The sequence below is a fragment of the Sturnus vulgaris genome, chromosome 6 (assembly GCF_052056855.1).
Source record: "Sturnus vulgaris isolate bStuVul1 chromosome 6, bStuVul1.hap1, whole genome shotgun sequence".
Lineage (NCBI taxonomy): Eukaryota > Metazoa > Chordata > Aves > Passeriformes > Sturnidae > Sturnus > Sturnus vulgaris.
The window spans coordinates 28,372,313-28,395,466 of record NC_142248.1 but is presented as its reverse complement, the minus strand read 5'-3'; the positions used below and the strand labels follow the sequence as shown (position 1 = coordinate 28,395,466).

Here is a 23,154-nt window from a genome sequence, read left to right as displayed (position 1 = left end):
TTCACTGGAAATTTGGCCAGCTTCAGGGTTCTCAGCTGCAACTATCTGAAATGAAGCTGAAAACTGTCACAGAGCAACTCTGAGCCTCTTAAAATCCACTTGTAAACCCAAATAGGTTTAAAAGTGAAGTCCACTGGGACTGCACCACTCTTCCTCAGCCGTGCAGCCTTGTTTGAGCTCCACCAACAGGCTCGTTTGAGCCCTAGCACCAACCCTGGGCGCCCCCACTGACCAAGAAGTTTGGCTCTGTGCTGTCATCCTCTGAGTGGCCATGGTGAAATCTGCTGAACTGTGGTTCTATTAGATTCAATTTTAAATTAAATTGGTACTTGTCTGCTCAGCAGTGCTCTGCTCATCTAAGCTGGACCACTTCTGAGTAACCTCCAAGTAGAGAACATGGTGAGGAACCCACCCCTGGAAGGAACCCAAGCTCCCTGGCACACTGTCAGACTCACAGAGAGAGAAAAAGAAAAAGAATATGTGAGCTCTCCCTTCCCTCTTGGACCTGTTTTCCAGTCTCAGGCTGCTGAATGCAGAAGGAGGAGCACATGCTTAGTTCAGTGCCTGTTTTATGCAGCTCCTGTGTCTTTTGATTGACTTTAGCAACACCAACACTCTCCTTACATTTCTGTTATGGAAATACAGGCACATGTAAAAAGAGCACCAAATACAGTTCATAGAACATGTGGCTGACCTGACTTCACTGGTCTCTAGATGTAGTGACTGCATCCATTAGACCATTCTTCTCCTTAAACATTTAAAAATGAAAAAATACATCCTGCTGGTGAAGTGATAGGGTCTGATGTCACCCACAGCTTGTGAATGACAGTTTAAGCAGTGCCCATCTACGGTAACTACTTGATTGAATACATTCTCCTGCAGCCAACCTTTTAAAAATCACCATATTTAAATAAAAATGTTTATATGCACATGGATTTTTATCACATGCATCTGGAACCAGTCAAACATTTCCCTAATGAAATGCATCAGGACAAGAACAAGTTTTAATAATACACAGAAATTTTAAGAAATGTCTTTGATTTCAACTCGGGCAAGCAATAAGCATTAGCTTTGAGGAAAGGTAATACATGTTTTAGTAAGCCATTTTAAATGAGTTTCATCAGCTCTGAAATAAATATTAACAGTGCTACTAGGTTTAGCAAAGGTGAAAGGAAAAGATGTTTCTGAAATGCCCAAGTCATTTAGGACTAAGAACAGTTAATGAGCTGCTGAAATGGGAGGAATTGTACCAATTAATTTCTCAGAATAGTGGAGTATATCCCTGTTCTTTTCCCACTGGAGTAAAACGAAATGCCATCATTACCCTGTTTGGGAGCAAGACCAACCCATTATTTACTATGTTATGGTAGCCAAGATGTCATAGTATCTTGAGTTTATTTTGAGATTACAGATGGAAAGTTGTAGGGTTCATTTCTGTTTTGCTGTTGTTTCTTGTGTTTGTACTAAAATACAAACATAGTCAAAATGTAACAATCAAGTTTTTTTTTTAAGTTTAAAGACAGATAATTCATCATAGGTGCTTTTTGCTCACCTAAAAGGAGAAGAAATGTTGTTTTGGCTCTCCTTTACTGTTTTGATGCTGAAAAACATCCTGATTTATAAACAATGTTTTACTATTAGTAGTTTAATCAAATGTGAAATATAACATTGCAATGTCAGAGTAATTACATATTACAGGATGAAGTATTTTTTGCCCTTTGTATTGGGTCCTTTAGGTAACTTTGAGGAAATGTGGTTTCACTGATATAAGGGGAAGCAACAGCAGGATTATGAAGAGAATGTAATAGGCCTCAGGATAAATCTTGTTTTCTTGAAGTGTTTTCTTCTGTTAGCCCTTCTCACAGTGAATTTCATGGTAGTCACCATACCAGTTTGATTTCTCCTGAACATAAATTTTCTGCAGCTAAATAGCTATGGTGTGATAGAAGTAGAGGTATCTTTCTTTGCCAGAACTTCCTTGTTCTTTTCCATGTGTTCAGATGTTGAATGAAGCACCAACTTCACAATGATATCGTTAACTATTGTATCTGTGGAGTTCTTATCTTGAGATACCTTGAAAGAAAGCATTGTTTGGGAAAAGTTGAATTGCCATCTCCTTATAACTTAAGCCAATGTAAATATGCCTTTTGAAAAACACCTGAATACTGACACTCACATCTGCAGATCAGTTCATCCCTGGAGGTTAGGTAACACAAACTGATAGAATAGGTAATAGGAAAAAATCAGAAAAAAACGATTATAAATACTCCTCTGCTACTCAGTAGGGAACAGTTTTTCCAAATACAGTTTTGTGAGTTTAATTTACATTGTTACAAAAACTCTGTCTGTGTTAAAAAATAAATTACATGATTACATAAAATGGTATATAATACAATTATAATGTAAGAGCCCTAAATGCAAATTCTGCTGTGTGGCTGAGTAACAGAACAGGCAAGAAGTTGCTGTGCAAACGATATATGCCATTACAGAGCCTGAAGGGAAAAATAGTAATTCCTTGCTAAAGCATGTACATAATAAGAAAATATTTTTATGAAGAAAATATCAAAACTATTTGCAGAGTTTGTAATTCAAGCCAGGCATGGTTTTAATGACTGAACAGGAGAGTACAAATTACCTGAGATCAACACAGTTCTAGTGTAGAACACAAATGGCGTAATTTAGGAGTGCTCCTAACCTCAAAACTCCCAGCATAGGAGGAACAGCTCAAATGGACCAAGACAGTCATGGATGATGAGGTCTGAATGGCAGACACGCCTGCTGACATTTTTTTACCTGCCAACTTTTTATAACCTTATAAACAATCAGCAGGTGGGGCAAACACCACAATTTCTATTTTTACTGCCCACAGCATAGAAATTGCTCTGTAAGAAGCTCTGAGATTTCTGGTGAGCTTGGGCTGAAAAACAAAACTAGACTCTCAATTCCTCTTGGTTGCCAATGTTTCCATGGCACTTGTGTGAGCAAGTGTGGTAGAGTGGGGGTCAGCACATTCTGCTGACCTGAAAATATTCAGTGCTCTTTCAGTTCTGTGCAATGTGCTCATGGATCAGAAGTCCTTAACTTATGCTCGGTGTACTTAAACAGCTGTGAAGTTTAAGCTTCATTGTTAGTAAAGCGAGGGCTGATGTTATTTGAATTTGTTAGCTGCAGGGAGATATATAGAAATAAAGTAATGTGGATGTGAACAGCCTCAGAACTATATCATGCCCTCAACTCACACAGTCTGCATAGCTCCCTGGATCAATATGAAAAGGTCCAGTAGACCTCTAGGAGGATATTCTGATGTGGATGCTTGCTTTAAGAGGATGGAAGAGGAAAAATACAATGGAAAGTTGGATTGGCATCACAGCCCCAATCATCCTAATGGCAAAGAGCCCTATGATTTAAATAATTCAGGATATTGCCTTTAATCGGTTCTGGTTACATAATCTGTTAATCTCTTTCCTCCCACTGTTTCTCTGAAGGAATATGCTCTAATGAGTAAATGTTCTGTCCATTTTATTAAGGATGGAGTGCTAGCCATAAAGACAGTTTCCATAAAAATCACCACACAGAAGTGGATTAAATGACAAACACCAGGGCCCCAATGGCTGGACTCGTGTCATTATCAGATTGTTTAAGCTTCTGTCTTCTGTTTAGGGTGGAAAAAAGAGTTTAGAAGCACAACTACTGTGAAGTTGAGGAAAACAGTTTTTGAAAACACAAACGTGCCTGAGAGTTATATACTGTCTCTTAACAGAAAACCAATTCCAGATTAACTGTCGAAGTCAATGCAACAATGCTCTTAATTTCAAAACTTTCCTTACAGTGCTTTGCAAGCACACGACACCCTCCTCCTACTCCCGCCCCCAACACACCCCCACGCACATCCAGAAAGAAAATAAATCTCATCACTTAACTGAGGTGCTTCAGCTCAGGCCACATATGGGTATTGACCCAGAGGTCAGGACCAAAGTCCTCAAATTCTGTTCTTTTCTGTGGACACAAGAAGTAGCCAAAATTTTATTCCTGACCAAATGTTCTTCCTGATCATGTTTTGTACACTGCAGTCAGGCAGGCACGTGCAGCTGTCCCTGCTTAGCCCAGGCAATTAGTCTGCCTGCAGAAATCACTTGCAGTGAACTGTCCTTCCACATTCCAGTTTCAGAGCATTGGCTTTGCATGCGCTTTGACTGAAAAAAATTTCAGCCAGCAGTTTTGCAGCAACTGAAGCCAAATTTAATTTTTTTTTTGTTAGGGACTTGCTGCTTTTAAGATATTTTGTCTTTATCTAGTCTCTTTTTGCAAAAGCAAGTCTTGTCAGCAATTCACTGTAAAGAGAGATGGAAGAGTCAACTAAATGACTACACTGGATTGTCACTGAGGGCCCGTATGGGCTTAAGACAAAAGAGAAGGATTTACCAAAGGTGTCTGTAGCTTCATGTCATAACCTTTTTGCATCACTTAAGGGTTCATCTATGGGAAGATTAGTAAAATCTATGGGACTGATTAGTAAAAAAGGGAAAATTACAGTAAATAATTTTGGGTTGAAGGGAATGGTAGGAATATCCCCTTTGTCATTTTGGGGAGGGTTGAGGACTGGGAAATTGACCTTTGGTCATTATGCCTCGCTAGGAACAGAAGACCATGACAGCCTGGGGGGTACAGTGACCCTTTGCCAGGAGAGGAGAACAGAGCCTTCTTCTATGGCTGTCTAGGACACAAGCTGCCCCTTCCAGTTGTCCTGGGCACTCATGATGAACAGTTCTCTTTTCTTCCTGTCATGGTTTAGGAATGGTATTCTCCAATGTAATATTTCCCTTGCAATCGCTCCAAGCCACACACCTCTCTCCTTCCACCCTTCCCCTCACCCTCCTCTGTGGCAGAATGGAGAGGAGAATTAGAGGCACAAAAGATAAAGGTTGAGATAAGAACAATTTACTGGAAACAGCAGTGAGATAAGAAAACGAACAGTAACAAAAACAAAACAGAGGGTAAAAGAAAAGAAACAGTATTGCTCATCCCGGAAACTCCCAACAATAGACATCACCTGTCTGCTCCCTATTCAGAAGCAGCGTTACCCCACCTCTCTCTCTCCTTTGGAACCAGCATGACCCCAGCCTCTCCCTCTGGATTGGAACCAGCGTTACCCCAACTTCTCCTTCTGCCACGCTGACTCCACTGGCAGGAATTCCCCTGAAGAGGCCCCTTTTCCCCGCCCAGCAATGATGTGAGGTGATACAGCATAACCTCCATGTCCTGGCCATAGCCTCTTCTTCAAAAAATTAACTCTGTCCTGGCTGGAACCAGGACACCTCCCCACAGGAAAAGACTGAAGCACGAGTATGCTCGTTTCCCCAGTAGGAGGGTGAATCAACTCACCCGGTTCTTGGAACTGGAAGTTTGTTTGTGTGCTTACATCTATGCGCACATGCATTTTTGTGATTATATAGCATAGTTTACATTTTGCTGAGGAGATTAAAGAGTTACACACCTGTAGAGAATTTTAGGGTACCTATTTTTATCCAGGCACCTCTGCTTTCTCTACAAACACTGTACATAGTAGATTATTGTTAGGTTAACTTCCAGCATGAATAATAATTTCAGCAGCTTTCATCAGCAAGCTGTAGACACTGAATCTGCTTAAGGTCTTATTTATTATAAGGGCCCTTAGGATCTTTCTGCAGTCTCTCCCTGATGCATATTGGGATATGTCCTTCATGATCCTTAATGTCAGCCTTCTGGCAAATGTACTGTTTGTATGTTATATATGGAAGCAAATATGCTTTTAAGTCACTCATCTGCATTTCCTCATGTATATTTAGCCCTGACAAGGGCTATGAAGACACAGGTGGCTTTGTCTTTTTTCACCTTTGGAAAAGCAGGTTTATTCTTTTGAACATTTCATCATGTGAACATTGTTCTTTAATACTGTTTTTGGAAAACTGGATCAAACATCTGAATATGAAACTTGGACATCTAAGCTGGCATCCAGGTTCCTGTAAACATGCCTTGCAATTTTGCTTTTCATGGCTTAAAAATTTGAATCCACTTATTTGCCAGTGAAGTGTGATTCTGATGTGATTTCTTATGTGTAGGTCAGGAGGACTCTTACTTAGGAACACACCCTTGTGAGAAGACAAAATGAATTCTGTTCCCCAGCATCACCTGTGGTTAGAGATCAGTGTGTCAGGTCCTGCAGCACTGCAGTGATTTTCATTTGGGAAGGATTTGTTTGAGGTGACAGTGTAAAATGAGTTGTGGTGCTGCTCCAAAGTGATGCCGTGTAGGACCCTTTTCCAGGGATAAGCAAATACTTTCCTCTTGCTCAGACTTTCTGTGGTAAAATTTTGTGCAAATACAGTGAAAGAATGAATGTTCAGTGTCACAGAACACAGCTTTGATATTGATTTGTGTTACTGTTGCATAACATTTAGGGACTCTGTAAGAAGCAGGGTCAAATCAATCTACATGTGTTTAAATACTCAGAAATAAAGCAATGGAAAAATTTTGGGAAAAACCAATCAGATCTTACCAGAAAATGATGTTTATTAAGCACTGAGCCAGACCAAACTCTCCTGGATTTTAACAAAGCCATGATTTTAAGAGCTGTTTTAGCTCTGGAGCAGTAACGACAGACAATGAGTATTGAAATTAGCAGGAAGTGAAGGCACTGTACATATCAAAATACACTTTGCAGAATTTGATTTTCACTTAGCAAAATTAATAGCGGTGATCAGTAAAAGCCAACATGCTTGTGGTTTTTCAATGTAAAAATACATGTAGTCCCAGCATATATATATAAATGTGGAGGTTTTCAGCTTTTTAGAAATAAATACATTTATATCATGTTGAATTTGCACATGGTAATATGAGGCACAGAGAACATAAATGCCTATATCACCTAGAAGATTAATGAGCAAAGTGAGCGACCTGTCTTTGTTCCCTGTCCAAGGGAATGAGGGACAGGCACTGTGGTCAGTAGACAGCAGATAACATGACATGAGGCCCTCCTACTTTGCCACTCTAGAAGACTTTCGTTGCTACATAACTGTCTCTTTTACTATGAAAGCTGTGGCCCCTTTATTCCAGCTAAAAGTGCTCTCTGTCACCCCAAGAGACAACCTCCTTATACATACCTGGTTTTTAAAGCTGGGTTTGCATGTGAAAGTAGATTCTGGTGTGACAGAAACTTAATTTTATATATGTGCTGACAATATATATGTTGTGATATGTAAAATATATATGCTAATATATACGTTATAGACAGCTAGACTAAGACATTAACTGGGGGTATATGGACAGTTGTAAAGATTGATTGGTTGAGATTCACGCTGGAAATAAGACTCCAACACAGGCTGTATTTCTGTATCTGAATGTCCTCCATATTGAACTAGACTCAGATATAACCTTGTTACCTCGGAGCTGTCTCCATAAATTTTTTTACTTGATTTTTGTGTATTTCTTTCATGGCTTTTTTAATTAGATGGTTTTTAATCATGCCTACTGGCACATGAAAAAGTAAGTTTTCTGACAGAAAGAATGTATTTCTTAAATAGCTGAAGTTATGCTCTCTTAAAATCAGCTTTGAGTCTGGAAAAAGCTGTTTTGTGAGGTTTCCAGAGGTTCCTGCCAAAATGCCATGAGACCATTACTTCACATTTACTTCCAGATTTATCTGGAACTCAGAAGTGCAGACGCAACACTGAAGAGCTGGAAGAAGCAAGAGTTCATCAACTATTTCTGAACTTTCAAAATGAATTATTTCTGGTTCAGTCTGAGAAAAACAGAAAAGTTTGGGTGGGGAGGAATTTGACTTTATTTCCCAACACTTTTCTCTTCTAAAGAGAATCCTCTTCAGATTCAAGATCACTTTGATTAATTAGAAGATAATTATCCATTTGCTGACTAAACAATAGTTTCTTCTGTTGAAACTAAGCAATAATATCTTCTCGCTCGTCATCTTTCATGTATTGGCAGCAGATCTTATGTACATACTGAGAAAAAGGTTTGGTCCCTCTGGGAATGCATGCATGGGGAGGAAAAAAACACACTCATTTGAGAAGGGTGATTGTAATGCTGCACACATTACTTCAGGTATGTGCAAGTCAAATACCCAGTGACCTGAAGCAGTCATGGTTCAGACAGCCCAGCATGGTTTCCTGCCTGCTGTGACCTGGCACAGCCTGGGACAGCGCGAGGTTTCTCCATGCATGGCTGGCTGCCACTGCTTCCCTAGGAGTGGAAACTTGAAGGCTGGTGATAAAAGGAAAGAAATTTTGCCATTCAGAGTTAGCTTTTTGAAATCATGAAACATGTTCATGATTGCAAATTAGTGCTTGCAGGCAGTGGCCATCCTTCCCTCCCTTCCACAGCTGAGTGGGGAGCACTTTCCTAAACTGAGGTCCAGTCTCAATACTTTTCTAAGTGCTTGGCAAAGACCAGCCCTACTGTGGTGCCAGTACAATGGAGATACCAGGATGCCACAGAAGTGATGTCTGATTTTGCCTGCCTCTTTTGAACCTTCTCTCAACTTTATTCAGGGAGATCTAGTATAGGAAAATTGATAAATGTAAGATAAAATACTTACTAATTTCTGGAAGGGGAGCCAGTTTAGACAGACATTAATTTTTTCCCTCATGTAAATTAACTTTTTGTCAGTAGCACAGAACCAGACAAAGCTCAAGGAAACTCCAGCTCTTTTCTGGTGAAGGAGAATATAATAGCTTGCCTGCTTTATAAACAGCCTAATGCTCCTAAAAGTAAGATTTTGGTGTATGCCCAAATATACTACAAAGAAGACATTTCCTGTAGTATTTTGGTGCTCCTATTTGGCTCCAACTGAGACTGAGAAATGTACAAACCATTTCAGACATGAATAATTGTAATAGTTTGCATTTGTAAAGTGATCCAGATACTAACAATAATGGACTGCAATTGGAGTATGAGCATGGTAAAATGGCTCTGTTACAGGCACAGTTCTTTAAAGGAAGTGATGAAAGGGAGACATTAATTATACTATGTCTGGTATACTCTGACTAGAGGTGTAGCAGCCTATGAAACTGAAAAGGCTGTTAATTCAATCACTGAAATGATTTAGCACAAAAAATTTGAATGTGTGGTAATTTAAAAATAAAGCTAAGAGATTTTAATTGCCTGGAACTTAGATTTGCTTGGAACTGCAAAAAAAAAAGGGATGGGTGGGTACATCATGTCTTACCCTTTTTCATTGTATTTTACACACAAAAATAGAGACAAAGATAAATAATTTAGACGGGCTCCTTTAAGTTGCATAGTGGCTCCCTCTTGTCACTTTTAATAATCCTACTGTTCTTAGACACATTTCACCTTCAACTACAAAATGGTCCAAGTTTTGCTAAGTAAGAAAACACGAGCACTTTTGTCACATACAAAGAGAAAGGAAGCGGGGGATGCTGAGAGATGGTTGGCATGATTTACTGTGTTTGGAAAATAAATATAGGCCTAAATGTTCATGAAGAGGAATAGATGCTTTCCCTTTCACTGAGGATCCTTAGCAACATTTCTAGTACCCTGGGCTGTACGCTCAGATACAATACATGTCAGTTTGCTGTGTGAAACTCACCAACTCAGTGGTCACTGCCTATTCAAAACGCATGGTAGTCAGACAGTTACTGGGGTTACCCCATCAATAGTATTAAAAAACTCCACATATTTCTATAAAAGCAAGTGGGAATTCTATTTCTAGTAAATTAAATTTCATAAACACCTATTTAAGACAACTAGGGTTGAATGCTACTCTATTCCATGCTAAAGAATACATGCAGATAGACAGTTTGTGTTTTAACAATTCTTGCAGGGTTATAAAGGAAAGTGCAAGTTACTGTTGACTTTTTAAACAGTAGTATTAGCCTTGCATCCCAGGAAACCAAGCAACAAATCACATTTATGCAGTACTCATAAATCAGTAAAACACAAAGCTGAGCTGGACAACTTTTACATTACTTCAATCACAAACTGTGAAATACCCAATAAAATTTCACAACATACCTGTGGAACAAGTTTTGCAATGTGCAAATAGCACAGATTCCCCACTACCAGGAAGAAAAAAAAAGTCTTTCAACACATACAATACAAATTCTACAGTGTACATGAAAAACAAGTTCCAGTGTATGTATGGGGGTTTGAAGAATAAATATTGTATCTTAATAGTCACTAAACCTGAAGTGACCCATTGTCTCATATTGAATTAGTATTTGGTTTTGTGGTCTTTCATTGCCTCAGGTCTTTATTATGAAAGTGAATTAATGTGAGAACTGGTCTTTTAAATGAATTCTTATATTTCTGACCTGAAATGCTATGATCAGTTGAGAACCTACCTGATATTGGCCCCAAAAATTGGCCTCTAACAGATTCATAAAGCTTCTGAAAAGCAGAAATGCAAACAGAATGGAATATAACCATCTGAAACATAGAAATGCTTGTGCTTGGTTTTAACTGTGTAAAGCAAATAGACTCAAGAAGCTACAGGGAGAGGGAGAAGGAGGGCAGACAGGGAAGCAGTAGTGTGGTATTAGAAGGTTTTCCTTAGAGGAGACCAGTAAAACAGCACTATAGCAATAGATGAGAGGTAAAGTTAGGGGTAAACATCCCTAAAATATAGTGACCTATATAAAAAAAAACCCAAAAAACCAAAAAAGCCATAGCTATTAGCAACATCCACAATTTTATAATACTGTCTAAAGAACAGAAGGTACATAAAGGAATTGACACTGCTAGTATCAGTCTGTGAGCTAATTGCCACTGCCCTTGAGTTGGAAAGATGCATCCCCTCTTCATCTGTGTCCTGGTTCCAACCAGGACAAAGTTAATTTTTGCAGTAGCCAGGAGGCATGGCTAGGACCCTGAGGCTATTCTATACAACCTCACCCCATGTGCAGGGGGTGGCTGGGAAGGGGTCCCTTCCATGCAGGAAGGGTGGCAGAGCAGCTGGGTACTGCCAATTTCCATCTAGTGAGCACTCGTGTGTTAATTGTTCGCCTCTCTTGTACACTCTGTTATTAGTATTTTTGCTGTGACTGTTCATTTTTGTATCTCATTGATGTTTCCAGTCAATTACTCTTAACTCAACCTGTGATCTTTACCTTTTGTGCCTCTAATTCTCCTCTCCAGCCCACCACAGTGGGAGGAGGATGGGGAGGTGGAGAGTGAATGAGCAGTGTGTGGTTTGGAGTGTTCACTGAGAACTCTAAATTGGAGAATACCATTCCTAAACCACAACAGTTTGTCTTTCCTTTTCAAATTCTTTCAAAGTATTTGGCCTTGCAGCTATGGAGGCACATGAATGTTGCTTTAGCCGTAGAGTCTCTGGTCACAAAATGTGCAAAAGCTCAGCTTGAAGAAAGGAAATGTGTGTATTTCTTTGCTTTTAACTGAAGCAAAAAGGAGTGATGAAAAAGAAGACCAGAAAGACAAGGAAAGGCAGGTCACAGACAGAGAAAATTATAGGAATGCAGATGTGGAGAAAGCAGGTAAGACTTATCACTTCCAGATAGTCACTTGGGGGAATGTTACAGCTTGAAGAGCTTGTTTTTTGCTTAGAAACAGCTGTAGAAGGGAGTAATAGTTAGTTCTCTGCAGCTGTGAGAAGGGGCATTTATATTTTTCCATCTCAAGCAGTTTCCATGTGACAAAATTCTTGGCCACTCATTGTGTAATGGTGGAATGCACAAGCCCATCCAGGTGAGCAGGGCTGTACTTTAGGCTATAGCAGCTCACTACCAGTGAACTGATGTGCTGATGTCACTGTTGATTACAATGATGACAATATTCCTGTGCCTACTAGAAATCCTCAAAATCAGGCCAGAGGAAATAAATCCCTATTATTTATACAAACTGCAGCTTCTCTTTGGAAAAAGGCAAGAATTCATCAAAGAATGACCAGCTTTGTTCTTTTCAGATTTCTGTGAGATCTATTCCAATTAAATCTAAGATCCAATAGAAAGTTATTGTGTATTTATATATTTTCTTTTCAGTGCTGCTTATTAACGAAGTAATTTGAGAAACTTGTAGTGAATGAATACTTTTCATATGCAAGTAGGAATCAGAATCTTGTACCTTATTCCTGCCTCATCTCTCAGGTTTCCTTTCTGGCCTTCAAGTATACTGTCCTATGTATTTCTTTGTTCCACTCAACAAAGGAGACTCGTGTTGAAAGTAGGGCACCTACTTATGTGTTTAGTTGGATTAGGGTTCTTCAGAGGATTTCCTAATCTCTGGAAAAAAATGGTTAATTGTTGAAGCATTAGGCCTTCATGGCCTAGACTTCCAAGAAATTCAGCTCCGAATCCTGGGCTGGGATGACTGAATCGTTTTATGATGGCCAGACCTAGGACTGTGCAGGGTATTGGCTTCTGTGAGCAGACAAAAATAGGAGGTGGGTGCTGAGTGAGTAAAATGAGATTTAACTAATGAGAAACTAAAAAAAACCAAACCAAACCAAAAAACCAGAAACAAACAAACAAACAACCCCACCAAAAAAATAGACAAACAAACAAAAACCCCAGACCACTCCCCCCCCCAAAAAAAACAAGCCAAAAAACAACAATACAACCTAGTGGAAGATAATGCATACTCCATACTCCAGTTGCAGTTTAAACTTTCTTGGGACATAGTCATGGAAGAGAAGATACAGTCTGCTTCTGTCTTTGTGTTTAACTTTGTCAGACCAGCTTTCAAGATGAGAAAAATCAAAATTGTGTGATGACACTAGATTTTGAGATGCTGCAGTTGGCTATGAAGTCCTGACCATGTTTGTGATGGTAATATTTTCTGAAAAGTGCTGTGCCTTGTAAGGTAAATCACAAAGTTAACTTCAGCTCAGTAAAATTTGGAGGAAAAGTCCCTGATATGGTTAATTGGCAAATGCCCATTTTTCACCCATCTGAAAAGCATCCATGTTCAGTGTGATGACATTTTCTTTAATCTTATTTGAAGACTTGAATACTATCAAATGTTCCCATACTTGCCCTATGTGCTCGAAGACCTTTACACGTTTCTTATACATTGCATAAAAACTAAAATTACTTTCATGCTGATTTGCACATACTTGGGTTAATTTGAGCCAGTAGTTGCATTTCTCATAACCTAGTCCCTCAAAGTGTCTTCTTTTCAGAGGATGCCAAGGGGCTCACTTAGAAATGCTAGTTCTTATAGCTCCCATCTCACTTTGTTGTGACTAAGCCCTCCTGAAATGCTGTCTGTTCCACAGGGCATTCCTTCTGCAGCTGTCACATGCGGCTGTGCTTGCTCTGTACTTTCTGAACTGCCTTATACTCACATAGGACTCACAACTTTTTTTTCAAGGGAGAGTTTCTACTCTGTCCTGTGTGTTTTTTCCTTGATTGCTAATATCTTGTGGTACTCTACAATGACAGTAAAGCTGATAATAGTCTTGAGTAGAAGAGATCAGATGGTATGAAATATGTCAATAAATCATCTTGCAGTGCATTTCAAACACATTTTTGCCGGTATGAGTAAGCACATTTGCTGAGATGGATCAGACCTGGGATAACACGAGTTTTTCTAAGAACTGATGGTTTCCCTGGTATGTACAAGTGCTTTGTAAGTTTAGCCAGTTATATCCTCCTTCACCCCTAACGCTCTTTTCCCCCAACTCACCACCTTTTAATTGCCTCCTAGCACCGTGTTAATGAAAATATAGAGCTCTGAAGTTTCAGCCAAGGGGAAACTCTGCCAATATTTTTTACCTGGAAAAAAATGCTTTTCAAAAAGAAAAGATAAGGAATAGTCTAAATTGTAATCTAGAATTGCACAAATTAATTGGCTGCTCTGAGGCATAGTTATTTGGCATAACATGTTGCTTTGGAAGTTGTTTCCAGGTACAGCGTGGAGCAAATCAATCCCTTTCTTGTTTCTGGGAGTTCCCTGTCCTTGCCATGGAATTGCAATAAGCAGTCAGAATGCTGTGGTCAGTGGCATAATTGGGTTTGGTCCCGGAAATAATGGGAACTCAGCCAAAGCCTCTGAGGGAAAGAGAAAGGACTCTGTAAACAGTTGTAATTGGGTCTGACTGAAAAAAGATCATTAACGGTGCTGTGTCTTTTAAACTGCTAAAGCTGCTCTTATACTCTAATTCTCCCCCTAAATGTCTGCATTTTGTGCCACTTGTTACCCCTATGACTATATGGAAGACATAGTTCCCTTCAATTCTATATTCAAGAGATGTGTTGGATCCTTACTTTCTTCCTGTAACTTTTTAATCTCCTGCCTCTAGTATGAGAGGCACAAATTCTGTCAGAAATTTCCAGTGGGGCAGCTCTCCCTGCATAAGAGGAGTACTAGTGCAACTCCCTGGTTCTACCACTGCCCATGGCCTTTGTGGTTGGATGCAACTCTGCTGATAAGTCCCCATATGCTGCCTTAACATTCTGAAAACACCTGAATTGTTCTCTGCAGAACAGAAATGACAGGAAGAACTGCAGAGGAAGGAAAGATACCCCCCAAAAATCAATCAACATATCTCCATTGTGAAATAAATAATTGGAAGACAGAAAGAACTGCTGGATGGGTGGAAAAACACCTAACTGCTGGGAATAAAACGACAGCTTTGGTGTCTTTTTTGGCAAGAGAGGAAAAAAATGTTTTATATATATCCATATGCTTTAAAGAAATTCTTGATGTATGGGGAAACAGAATAAACAAGGCTCATAGATTTTCATATGAGAAATTTCTTGTGCAAGAAAGTGAAAAACAGTGCTTAGAGCAAGGATGGTGCTACCCCATTATAAAGCTGAGCCTGTGTGCACCATTGGACAGGCTGGCCCATTTGCATCTTGGCATTTCTACAGATCTTCCATAGGGAAGTGATGTTTGCCATGTTTTCATCATTTTGTCCCAGTGGATGGCAGATGCAGCAAAGGGAATGACTTTCCTGAGAAGTCTTTTTTTGTCTGTAAGAAATGATTGAGTCAGGTGAGGCCTACAATGGCAGAGAATGAAAAAAGAGGTATGAGGAATGACCTGTGTCAAACTTGGCTGCTAGTTAATCTGATAAAATATATTGACTTTGTCTACAGACTTTGTTCTGGATAGAAATAAACAAGAGTCATGGTCTAAAATCTAATATCAAGACAGAGTTTTGTTCACATGAAAAACTGAAAAACTGACAAAAGTGAAGTGCAAGAACCAGAGTGCAGCCCTACCCTATCTGTGTTGGCTCACACTCAGTAGCAAAGACACTCCAGAAAGGGGCTTTACTGATATAATTTAACTAAAAAACTTGTGTTACACTTGGTCTAATGTCTAATGATCTGGAAAATATATGTTGGATATTCTCCCTGTGGTAACGGACCTAGACACAGAAAAACAGCCATCTTTTTCAAAAGTCTAGATTATTGCTCAGCTTTCACACAATCTGTACACATTAAAACTGGCACTGGTTTCTAAGTATTCAAGAAATGCAAAATTCAGTGGAGCTGGGGAATTAATGAAAGGCTGCAATACTTTTGAAGCCAGAGCCACCTATATTTAGGTGGAAAAACGCACTAGAAGCAATGCAACCTGAGAATTATTTTCTGTATCATTTGCGTTCTCATCCCAAATTCAGTGATGGATTTGTCTAAATTTCTACATATCTTCCTGGCTTCATCACACAGCATCTGCATGTTTGAGAGTGCTTGGAAATCTTCCTGATGCCTTTGAGGCAGCAGAAGTATTCTTGTTTTCCTTTTGTTTTAAGGAGGAAAAGAAAGATGAGAATTGCCAAAAGGCATGCAAATATCTGTGCCAGAGCCAGGAAACAGGTACACGTTTTCAGTGTACTAGCCCAATGCCTGAAAGGGCAGATTTTTTTCTTCCCCAGTCATGTCTTTTATGCACTACATAAACAGATAGATGTGTAGTGTTATTATTTCCTACTATGTGTTTGCTCCATGGGTGTTTTACATAAGTGCTGGGACATTGGAGCAGGCCTTGGTCAAACACACACCAAACTCACATCCTGGAAGACTCTTTCAGTGATGTAATATGTACAGAAAAGTGGCTCTAATATCTTCTGTCTTCTTGGCCCTAATTCACCAGGGCCCTGATTCAGGGTCAAGAGGATATTTCTAACAGTTGCTTTTTTCAACAAAGAGTGCTCTGAAAACCCAGGCTCTGTGAACTGAGCAAGTGCTCAGAGCACACACTTCTATAAGAAGCTTGATTGCCTACTAAGCAATTCTCAGCAATGTCTTTGGCTGCAAGCTATTGTTATTTGTTTGTACTGTGGCAATGCCCAGAGGCTGCAGTCATGGATCAGGGCCCCATTGTGCTAGGTATTCTAAAGACACAACAAAAAGGTCTTTGTCATACTCTTAAGGGAAATCTGAGGTGAGTCTGGGAAAAGAACTTTCCCAAATCCAAAGTTCTAGGGCCAACTTGTGAACAGTTTACTGCTCTCCACACTTTGGGTTTATCCTTGGTTTTCTCATCTGCATTGTTTATTCAACACAGATAATAAATGAACTCTGAAAACATAATGAGAAATACAGAAATTTGATGTAGTTACTTATATTTCCTATTGAAATATGGTATTTTAAATAAATAGCCATCCAGTGACTGACAGAGGTGCCTTGAGAACTTAGTTGCCATCTTTGGCTCTCTCAAACTCTTTTCTTATGGTGACTAAAGTGACTAAAGACTGAAATCTGAGACAGAAATGACACTTGCCAAAACCCAGCCTTTTTCAGTGCATATTTCAGATGTGTGTATTTCATTTGCTTCATGCATATGACATTGCTGGGGGTATCCACATGACAACACGATTTTTGCACCTCAGGCATTCACCAGCTGCTGGCACTTGAAGTCACATTCCTTTCTGTATCACATCACATTTAGTTGCTGTGGATACTCTTGTGATGCCAAAAACAAAGGATTAGGACTTACTGTAGCCCTTCCTCTCCTAGAACAAAAGGTTCTGCTTCTAAATGTCCTGTCTGCATTGAAGGCTCGTGGAGCACCGAGGGTCACTGAGGAGGGATGGGGCTGGAGCTCCATAAACACTCCCACCCTACATGTGGCAGTGATGTCCTTGTCTCCCCAAAAGGCTTTGGGTGAATAGAACTGGGAATTAAACTTTTACTGAAGTTACTAAAGTGCAAATACCTACAAAATCATGTCAGATCCATCTCAGGACTTTGGCTTTTTATCTTTTCTGGTTGTCCCCTAAGAGGTATATCTTGTCTCAAACTAAGAATGACAATAAACTTTTCTTGGTTTTGGAGATACTGCTAGTGGTGTATGGGATAATTGAACCCATAATCACAGGAAAAGGGTCTAGAAAGTCCCTCGAGGTGGCTCTTCACTTGTTGGGGAATCCCTTTGTAATGCAAGAAGATGGTCTGAGGCCATAGTTTATATTTTTCTGACCCTGAAATGCAGATCTGTAGGAATTGAGTCTATTTCAAAATCCACATGCTAGCAAAGGAAAAAAATGTAATATTTCTTACAAAAAAAAAGAAATATAGTATTAATTCTCAGAATAATTGAGCATTTAAAACACATAATTCTTGCCTATTTTCATCTATATGCTGATTAATTAAACACCTTAAAAACCTGGGTTTGGATTATTTTTTAAAATATTCTTATATTGAAGAAAAAAGTTAAATCAATACATTTAGCCACTGCTGGTGGGTTTGTTTCATTAGCCTTCTCTGCCATGGATTTAAGAATTGAGAGAACAGACACTTATCAGCTGGAATAAAGCCTTTTTTTGTTTCCGTTTCTGTCTTCTGAGATGCATTCCAGGCATTCAAAGAAGCCACAATAAAGCTCTAATTTTCTATTTATATGCTCAAACATTATTTTCATTCATGTATCTATAACCAGATAAACAGTCTGAAAATTCACATTGCAGTATAATCACTTTGTTCTTCTTTTGGGACACTGACTCATAATTAAATAGATGCAGCTGAAAGACATTGGGACTCTACTGTTGCATTAAGGGGAAGAAAAGATGAAAGCAGAAGTTCTAAGGTCAGCAAAGCAGATTGAAGTAGGAACTCAAAAATCAGGTTAATTCTCTGGTGCATCCACAAATACCTGTTACCAACCATGTACATTCCAGCCAGTGTTTTATACTTTGGCTTCAAAATGGGGATAATTATTTTCCTGTGTTAGAAGATTTGTGAAAATAGTTTAGTGACTAAACAAATAATCTGACAATATGGTAACACTCACATAGATATCAAGAGAAACAAGAAGCTTAATTAGCATCTCACTAGAGACTGATATTCTCTTTAGAAAGAGCAATAGACTGAGTTACTGAAGGTAGCCAAATTTCAATCCCTTGCTGTTTATGTAATGAGCTAACTCACAGTTGGTATTTGTTGTGAATTGCACAGTAAAAGAATTTATTTTAAAAATGCCTTTTTGTTGAGTCTTGAATGTGTTGTCCAAAATGTCTCATTTTTAACAAACTTTCAGAGAATTTGAGCCTGACCTGGATTCTGAACCTGGCCAGATTTAACATTGCCAGACAGCATCTGCAGCTCTGGGTTAGGAAGCTGCAGGAGCATTTCCAGGGTAGGGCTGCACACTCAAGGTCTGCAGCCTGACTGGGCTTTGCCACCCTGCTGGAAGGGGTCTCAGGCTCCTACTGGGAAGCCAAGAATTACAGCTCTGGAAATCTGGAAAAGGCTTTTTGGATCTGCTGGACAGGCCTATGCCACCACTATAGCACAAGCTGTATGTAGGGTCTCCCCTGCTCCAGGGCACAGTCCTTTCATGGCTTGCTGTGGAGCTAGGGCAGCAGACAGAAAAAAAAGTGTAAGATTTCTTGTTTTAGAAGTCCCTGCCTTAAAGCAAACTGTTTCCTTCTGGGGGGACAAAATGTTCCTTAAATAAAAGCATTGTATTTCTTAGTAAATCTATTAATGCTACTGAAATGACAAAGATAAAGATTGCAATAACTGCTTTTAAGGTGACAGAAATGTACGTGGGCATATCAAAATAAAGTACAGTCTACTTAAAGCTGATCACATGGAGCAAGTAACAATAGTGTCTAAAATATTACAACTGTCTAAAGTTTTTTAAAATGTCTTTGTTTAAAAATAGGATTTACCCATGGGTTTTTAAGCAATTTAAAACAATTACAAATTGGGTCATAAGAAAATACAATTGTATTATTTTATTTTTAGTCACTTTTCTTCAAGAATAGGGTAGCCAAATTCCCTGAGTTCTTTGAAATGTTTCTATTAAGCTTCAAACTCTCATTTGTTCATGGGATAACTTTCCATGTCTAACCTCAATTTTATTAGAAAGGAAAATTTCTATAACTTGACTCAGTCCCTGTTTCATGCTTTCATGCACTGCAAAGGAAAAACAGCTGTTTTTTCAGACATCTCTCAAGCAAGGTGATGTGTGTTTCCATGTAGCTCTTGCAAACACAGTGCAGCCACTTTTACAAAAAAAGGTATTGTGAAATAGTTACATCCTTGAGATATATTGTAGGGTGTTAGGAAATTAGTCTTAGCCAGACTGAAGGTGGATTCCTAAAATAACTCGTAGCATTTTTGGCTTCTGTAGCATTTTTGATGTGGAAGATCTGCTAAGAGCGTAGAATCATAGGGGTAGCTGGGATTGGGAGGGATGTTTAAAGGTCACCTAGGCCAACTTTCTCTGGAATGAACCCCTTCCAACCTAACCTCGATTCCAGGAGCAGGGCATCCACAATTTCTCTGGGCAACCTGCTCCAGGATTTCACCACTCTCATGTAGAAATTCTTCTTTATATCTAGTCTGAATTTACCATATTTTAGTTTAAAACCCCACTGCAACAGGCCTTACCAGAAAGCTGTCCTCATCTTTCTTATAAACCCCCTTTAACTACTGAAGAACTGCAGTAAAGTCTTCTCAAACCCCAACTCTTCCAGCCCATCCTCACAAGAGAGGTGCTTCATTTTTGTGGCCTTCCTCTGGACTTGCTCCAACAGGTGCACATCTTTCCTGTGCTGAGGATCCAGAGCTGGATGCAGCACTCCAGGTGGGGTCACAGGAGAGTGAAATAGAGAGACAGAACCACTTCCCTCGCCCTGCTGGTCAGGATTCCTTTGTTGCAGTCCAGGATATGGTTGGCTTTCTGGGCTGCAATGCACACTGTTTGCTTGTGTCCCATTTCTCATTCACCAATACCACCAAGTCCTTCTCTGCAGCATAATAAATAACCAATCAAGGATGAAATATGTTTGCTCTGAAATTAAAATTCACATATTTTTCCAGGCATTTCCCACTTCTTAAAATTTGCCTGCTCTACAGGGAATTTTCCTTAAAATTGACTGTCATACATCTGAAAGTCCTTGATTTCAGATAGGCAGAGGATCTTAAGACTACTGTCTTTTGACTTCCAGATTCCCTCTCATGGGGTATCCCTGAAGGTTTTCTGGACGATGAGATTTCAGAGCATCCATCTGGGTCTGTCTAGGCTAGCTGATGGCACTGCAAGTATTAATTTCATTCAGAATCTGCAAGCTCAGGGAAGATACTTTTAGAGGCAGCACAGAAAATGTGTATTCCAAAAACATTTCTTTGTACTCTTGAGCTTTTGGGAAACCAGAGATATCAATTTCAGTGTGACTCAGGTAAATTATATGTGAAAAATATGTGATTTTAACTAATTCAAAGGCCTTCAATCTTTTTGAGTTTGTATACATGATTACACAAATTACTTTTATAGTGTAGTGTGTTATCTTTAGATAGAACATGATAAAAGATGTATAATGTAATGCTAAAAAACTATAAAGTAGGTTGCTAATTGCTTACATAGGATAGAGATCCTAATCTAGTACATCCATCAATGATTGATCTCCAGCCATTGTTGCTGTACTTTCAGCTGGTAAAACGTCATTTTTGTGTGTCATTTTTGTCATTTTGGCTGCTTCTCTGTTATCTTCAATGAGTGAGGAAAAGACCCACACCTTCTGCTCTTGGCTCACTTTGCAGGTGGTCTGTGGAGGAGAGCTGGTGCATGAGGTGCTGCAGGCAGCTGCTGAGCTCCCAGGCACTGAAGAGACCATGCACTCCTACTGCCCACAGTAAGAAGAACATGGTCTGCACTGGAGAAGACCAGACTTGCAACAAACAAATATAAATAAATTTTTTATCTTCCTATTTCATGAACTTCTACAAAATTAAGAGTTCAGCTTTGAGAAAGTAACACTGGCAAACTCTTCTCTGTTGTGAGCAGGATCTTGCCGTCTTCATTCAAGGAGGAGTTTCATATTCTGGCCCTAGCTTGCATTGTTAAAGAAATCTGGACATTTCCTAGAAGCCTGAAGGTTTTTGGCTACTAGAAATGCTAGAGATTTCCTCATGCTAAGAAAAACCACAGACTTCTCCAATTGCAAATATAATTGAAATTCACAATTAGAAGTTACAATAAAATAGCATTTTCTGCAGAACCAAAGACCAGTTTAAACTTGCAGTCATTATTTGCAGGGCAGGAAGGATGGAACTAGATTGTAACTAGGACTGTTTATGTGGCTTATATATTGCCCTTAGTAAAAGAAACATTATGCCCAATTTGGACACACTCTTGAAAGGCAAAGTGAAGCATTTGAAATAAGAAAGGCATTTCTCAAATGTCTTTTTCATCTTCTCCATCATTCAGTCCAGAAGACATATTGTTGTCTGTCAGACTAAACAGAGAAAGGAAAGCATTATTCAATTCTTGAAATATTTCAGTGCCCACACATCTTCAGTTCTCATGACTTTTTTTTTGTCCAGCCATTTGTGTCAATGATATTATCTGTTCAGAGAAGTATGAGGCAATAGGATAGAATAACTTCTGTAAAATCTTTCATGCCACTTACTTCCCAAAAAAATGCTTTACCAAGTTAAATAACATAGTTATAGAATTAAAATATTCCAGAGGGAGAGGCAAGGAAAAAGCCAATGTTTTCAGTTGAAAGTGGAAGAGTGATGGCAGCTTCTAAGGTCTGTTCTGGGATGCAAATGAGGATGTTCTCATAACCTCAGTTCTGTATGTCCTGGACTTCATTAAGGGCAGGGTGCTCAAGCAGAATTTGGAAGAGGGCATTTCCAAGGCAGAAAAACAGGGCAGAATGCCATTTCAATTCTATTTAACCGCTTCAGGTATATCCTGCTTTCATGTTTTTTCTGATCAAGTAAAAAAAACTTTAAAGGATACAGTTTTCCAGAGTTGCGTACATTGTTTCTTAATTCTGTAGTGTGATGCCGGTTTATATGAATGAGAGGTGTGTTAGGTCAAGAAAGTGGAAATAATAGGATTTTTTGAGGTTTTGTAATTATGATCTGAACCATTCCTAAGGTGACCTTTGAGATTTTTCATACACTTAGGTAAGATACTCTCTTTCTCCTCAGAGCTTAACTCCAGCCCACATTTGAACTTCAGTTCCGGTCTGAAGTTTAATATTAATCAGATCTGAATTCTATATCTTTAGTGCATTTTTCTGTTTTATCCTGTCCATACTGAATGATACAATTTAGAAATATTGTCTCACTACTTAATCTGTTACTAATGAATCACTGTCTTGATAGAAATGTATACAAAATAAATGCTAAACTAGAAAAAAGCATAATTACATCACAGCAAACTATTTGGCAGCTAACTCATTAAAATAGTCACGGAGATAATTTTAAAATCTGTATAAATATGAACAATAAATGCTATATTTTTGTGCTTTCCAAGGAAAATTGTATATAATCAAAGTAATAGAGTCCTTACAAATATTGGATTAGTCACATTTAGTGATTTATGGAAGTAGACTGGTCATCATGATGAGAGCCAACAGGTACACCTTTTCTCTTTGACATGTTAGTCATTAAAAAGGTACCTCAAAATATGTGTGCTTGACTCTGAGACTAGCATAAAATTACACCGGGAAATATCCTGAAGTCTTAACGCCTACAGAAAGAAATATGTATTTTTACAGTCACCTGGACATTGTGAAGAAACAGTGATGAGATGAAGAGTGTGTAAATTCTCCCCTTCTTGTATAGTGGAAAGAGTTTTCAGTTTTATACTACTAGCATTATTCTGTGAATGAAAAATGTAAAAGTTATATGCAAAATAGAAAAATCCTACTTGCAAGAGGTAGGTTATATTTAACTGAATCTTTTAAAACGAAGGGGCAGT

The 23,154-nt window shown here is 38.9% G+C and overlaps 2 protein-coding genes across 3 annotated transcripts in view; both read left to right on the top strand.

Annotated features, from left to right (window-relative positions):
* Nucleotides 1–23,154, top strand: part of DIO2 (iodothyronine deiodinase 2) — a 97,237-nt gene that overhangs the window by 29,051 nt on the left and 45,032 nt on the right. The gene's annotated exons all lie outside the window — the stretch shown is intronic.
* CEP128 (centrosomal protein 128) overlaps nt 1–23,154 on the top strand; it is a 209,145-nt gene that overhangs the window by 145,912 nt on the left and 40,079 nt on the right. The window contains exon 26 of one of the 2 annotated variants that reach the window (XM_088167433.1): nt 20,979–22,712. The exons of the other annotated variant lie outside the window; for it this stretch is intronic. The gene's annotated coding sequence lies outside the window, so the exon portion shown is untranslated. Of the gene's footprint in view, nt 1–20,978; nt 22,713–23,154 lie in introns of those variants that run through there. 2 annotated transcript variants of the gene reach the window in all.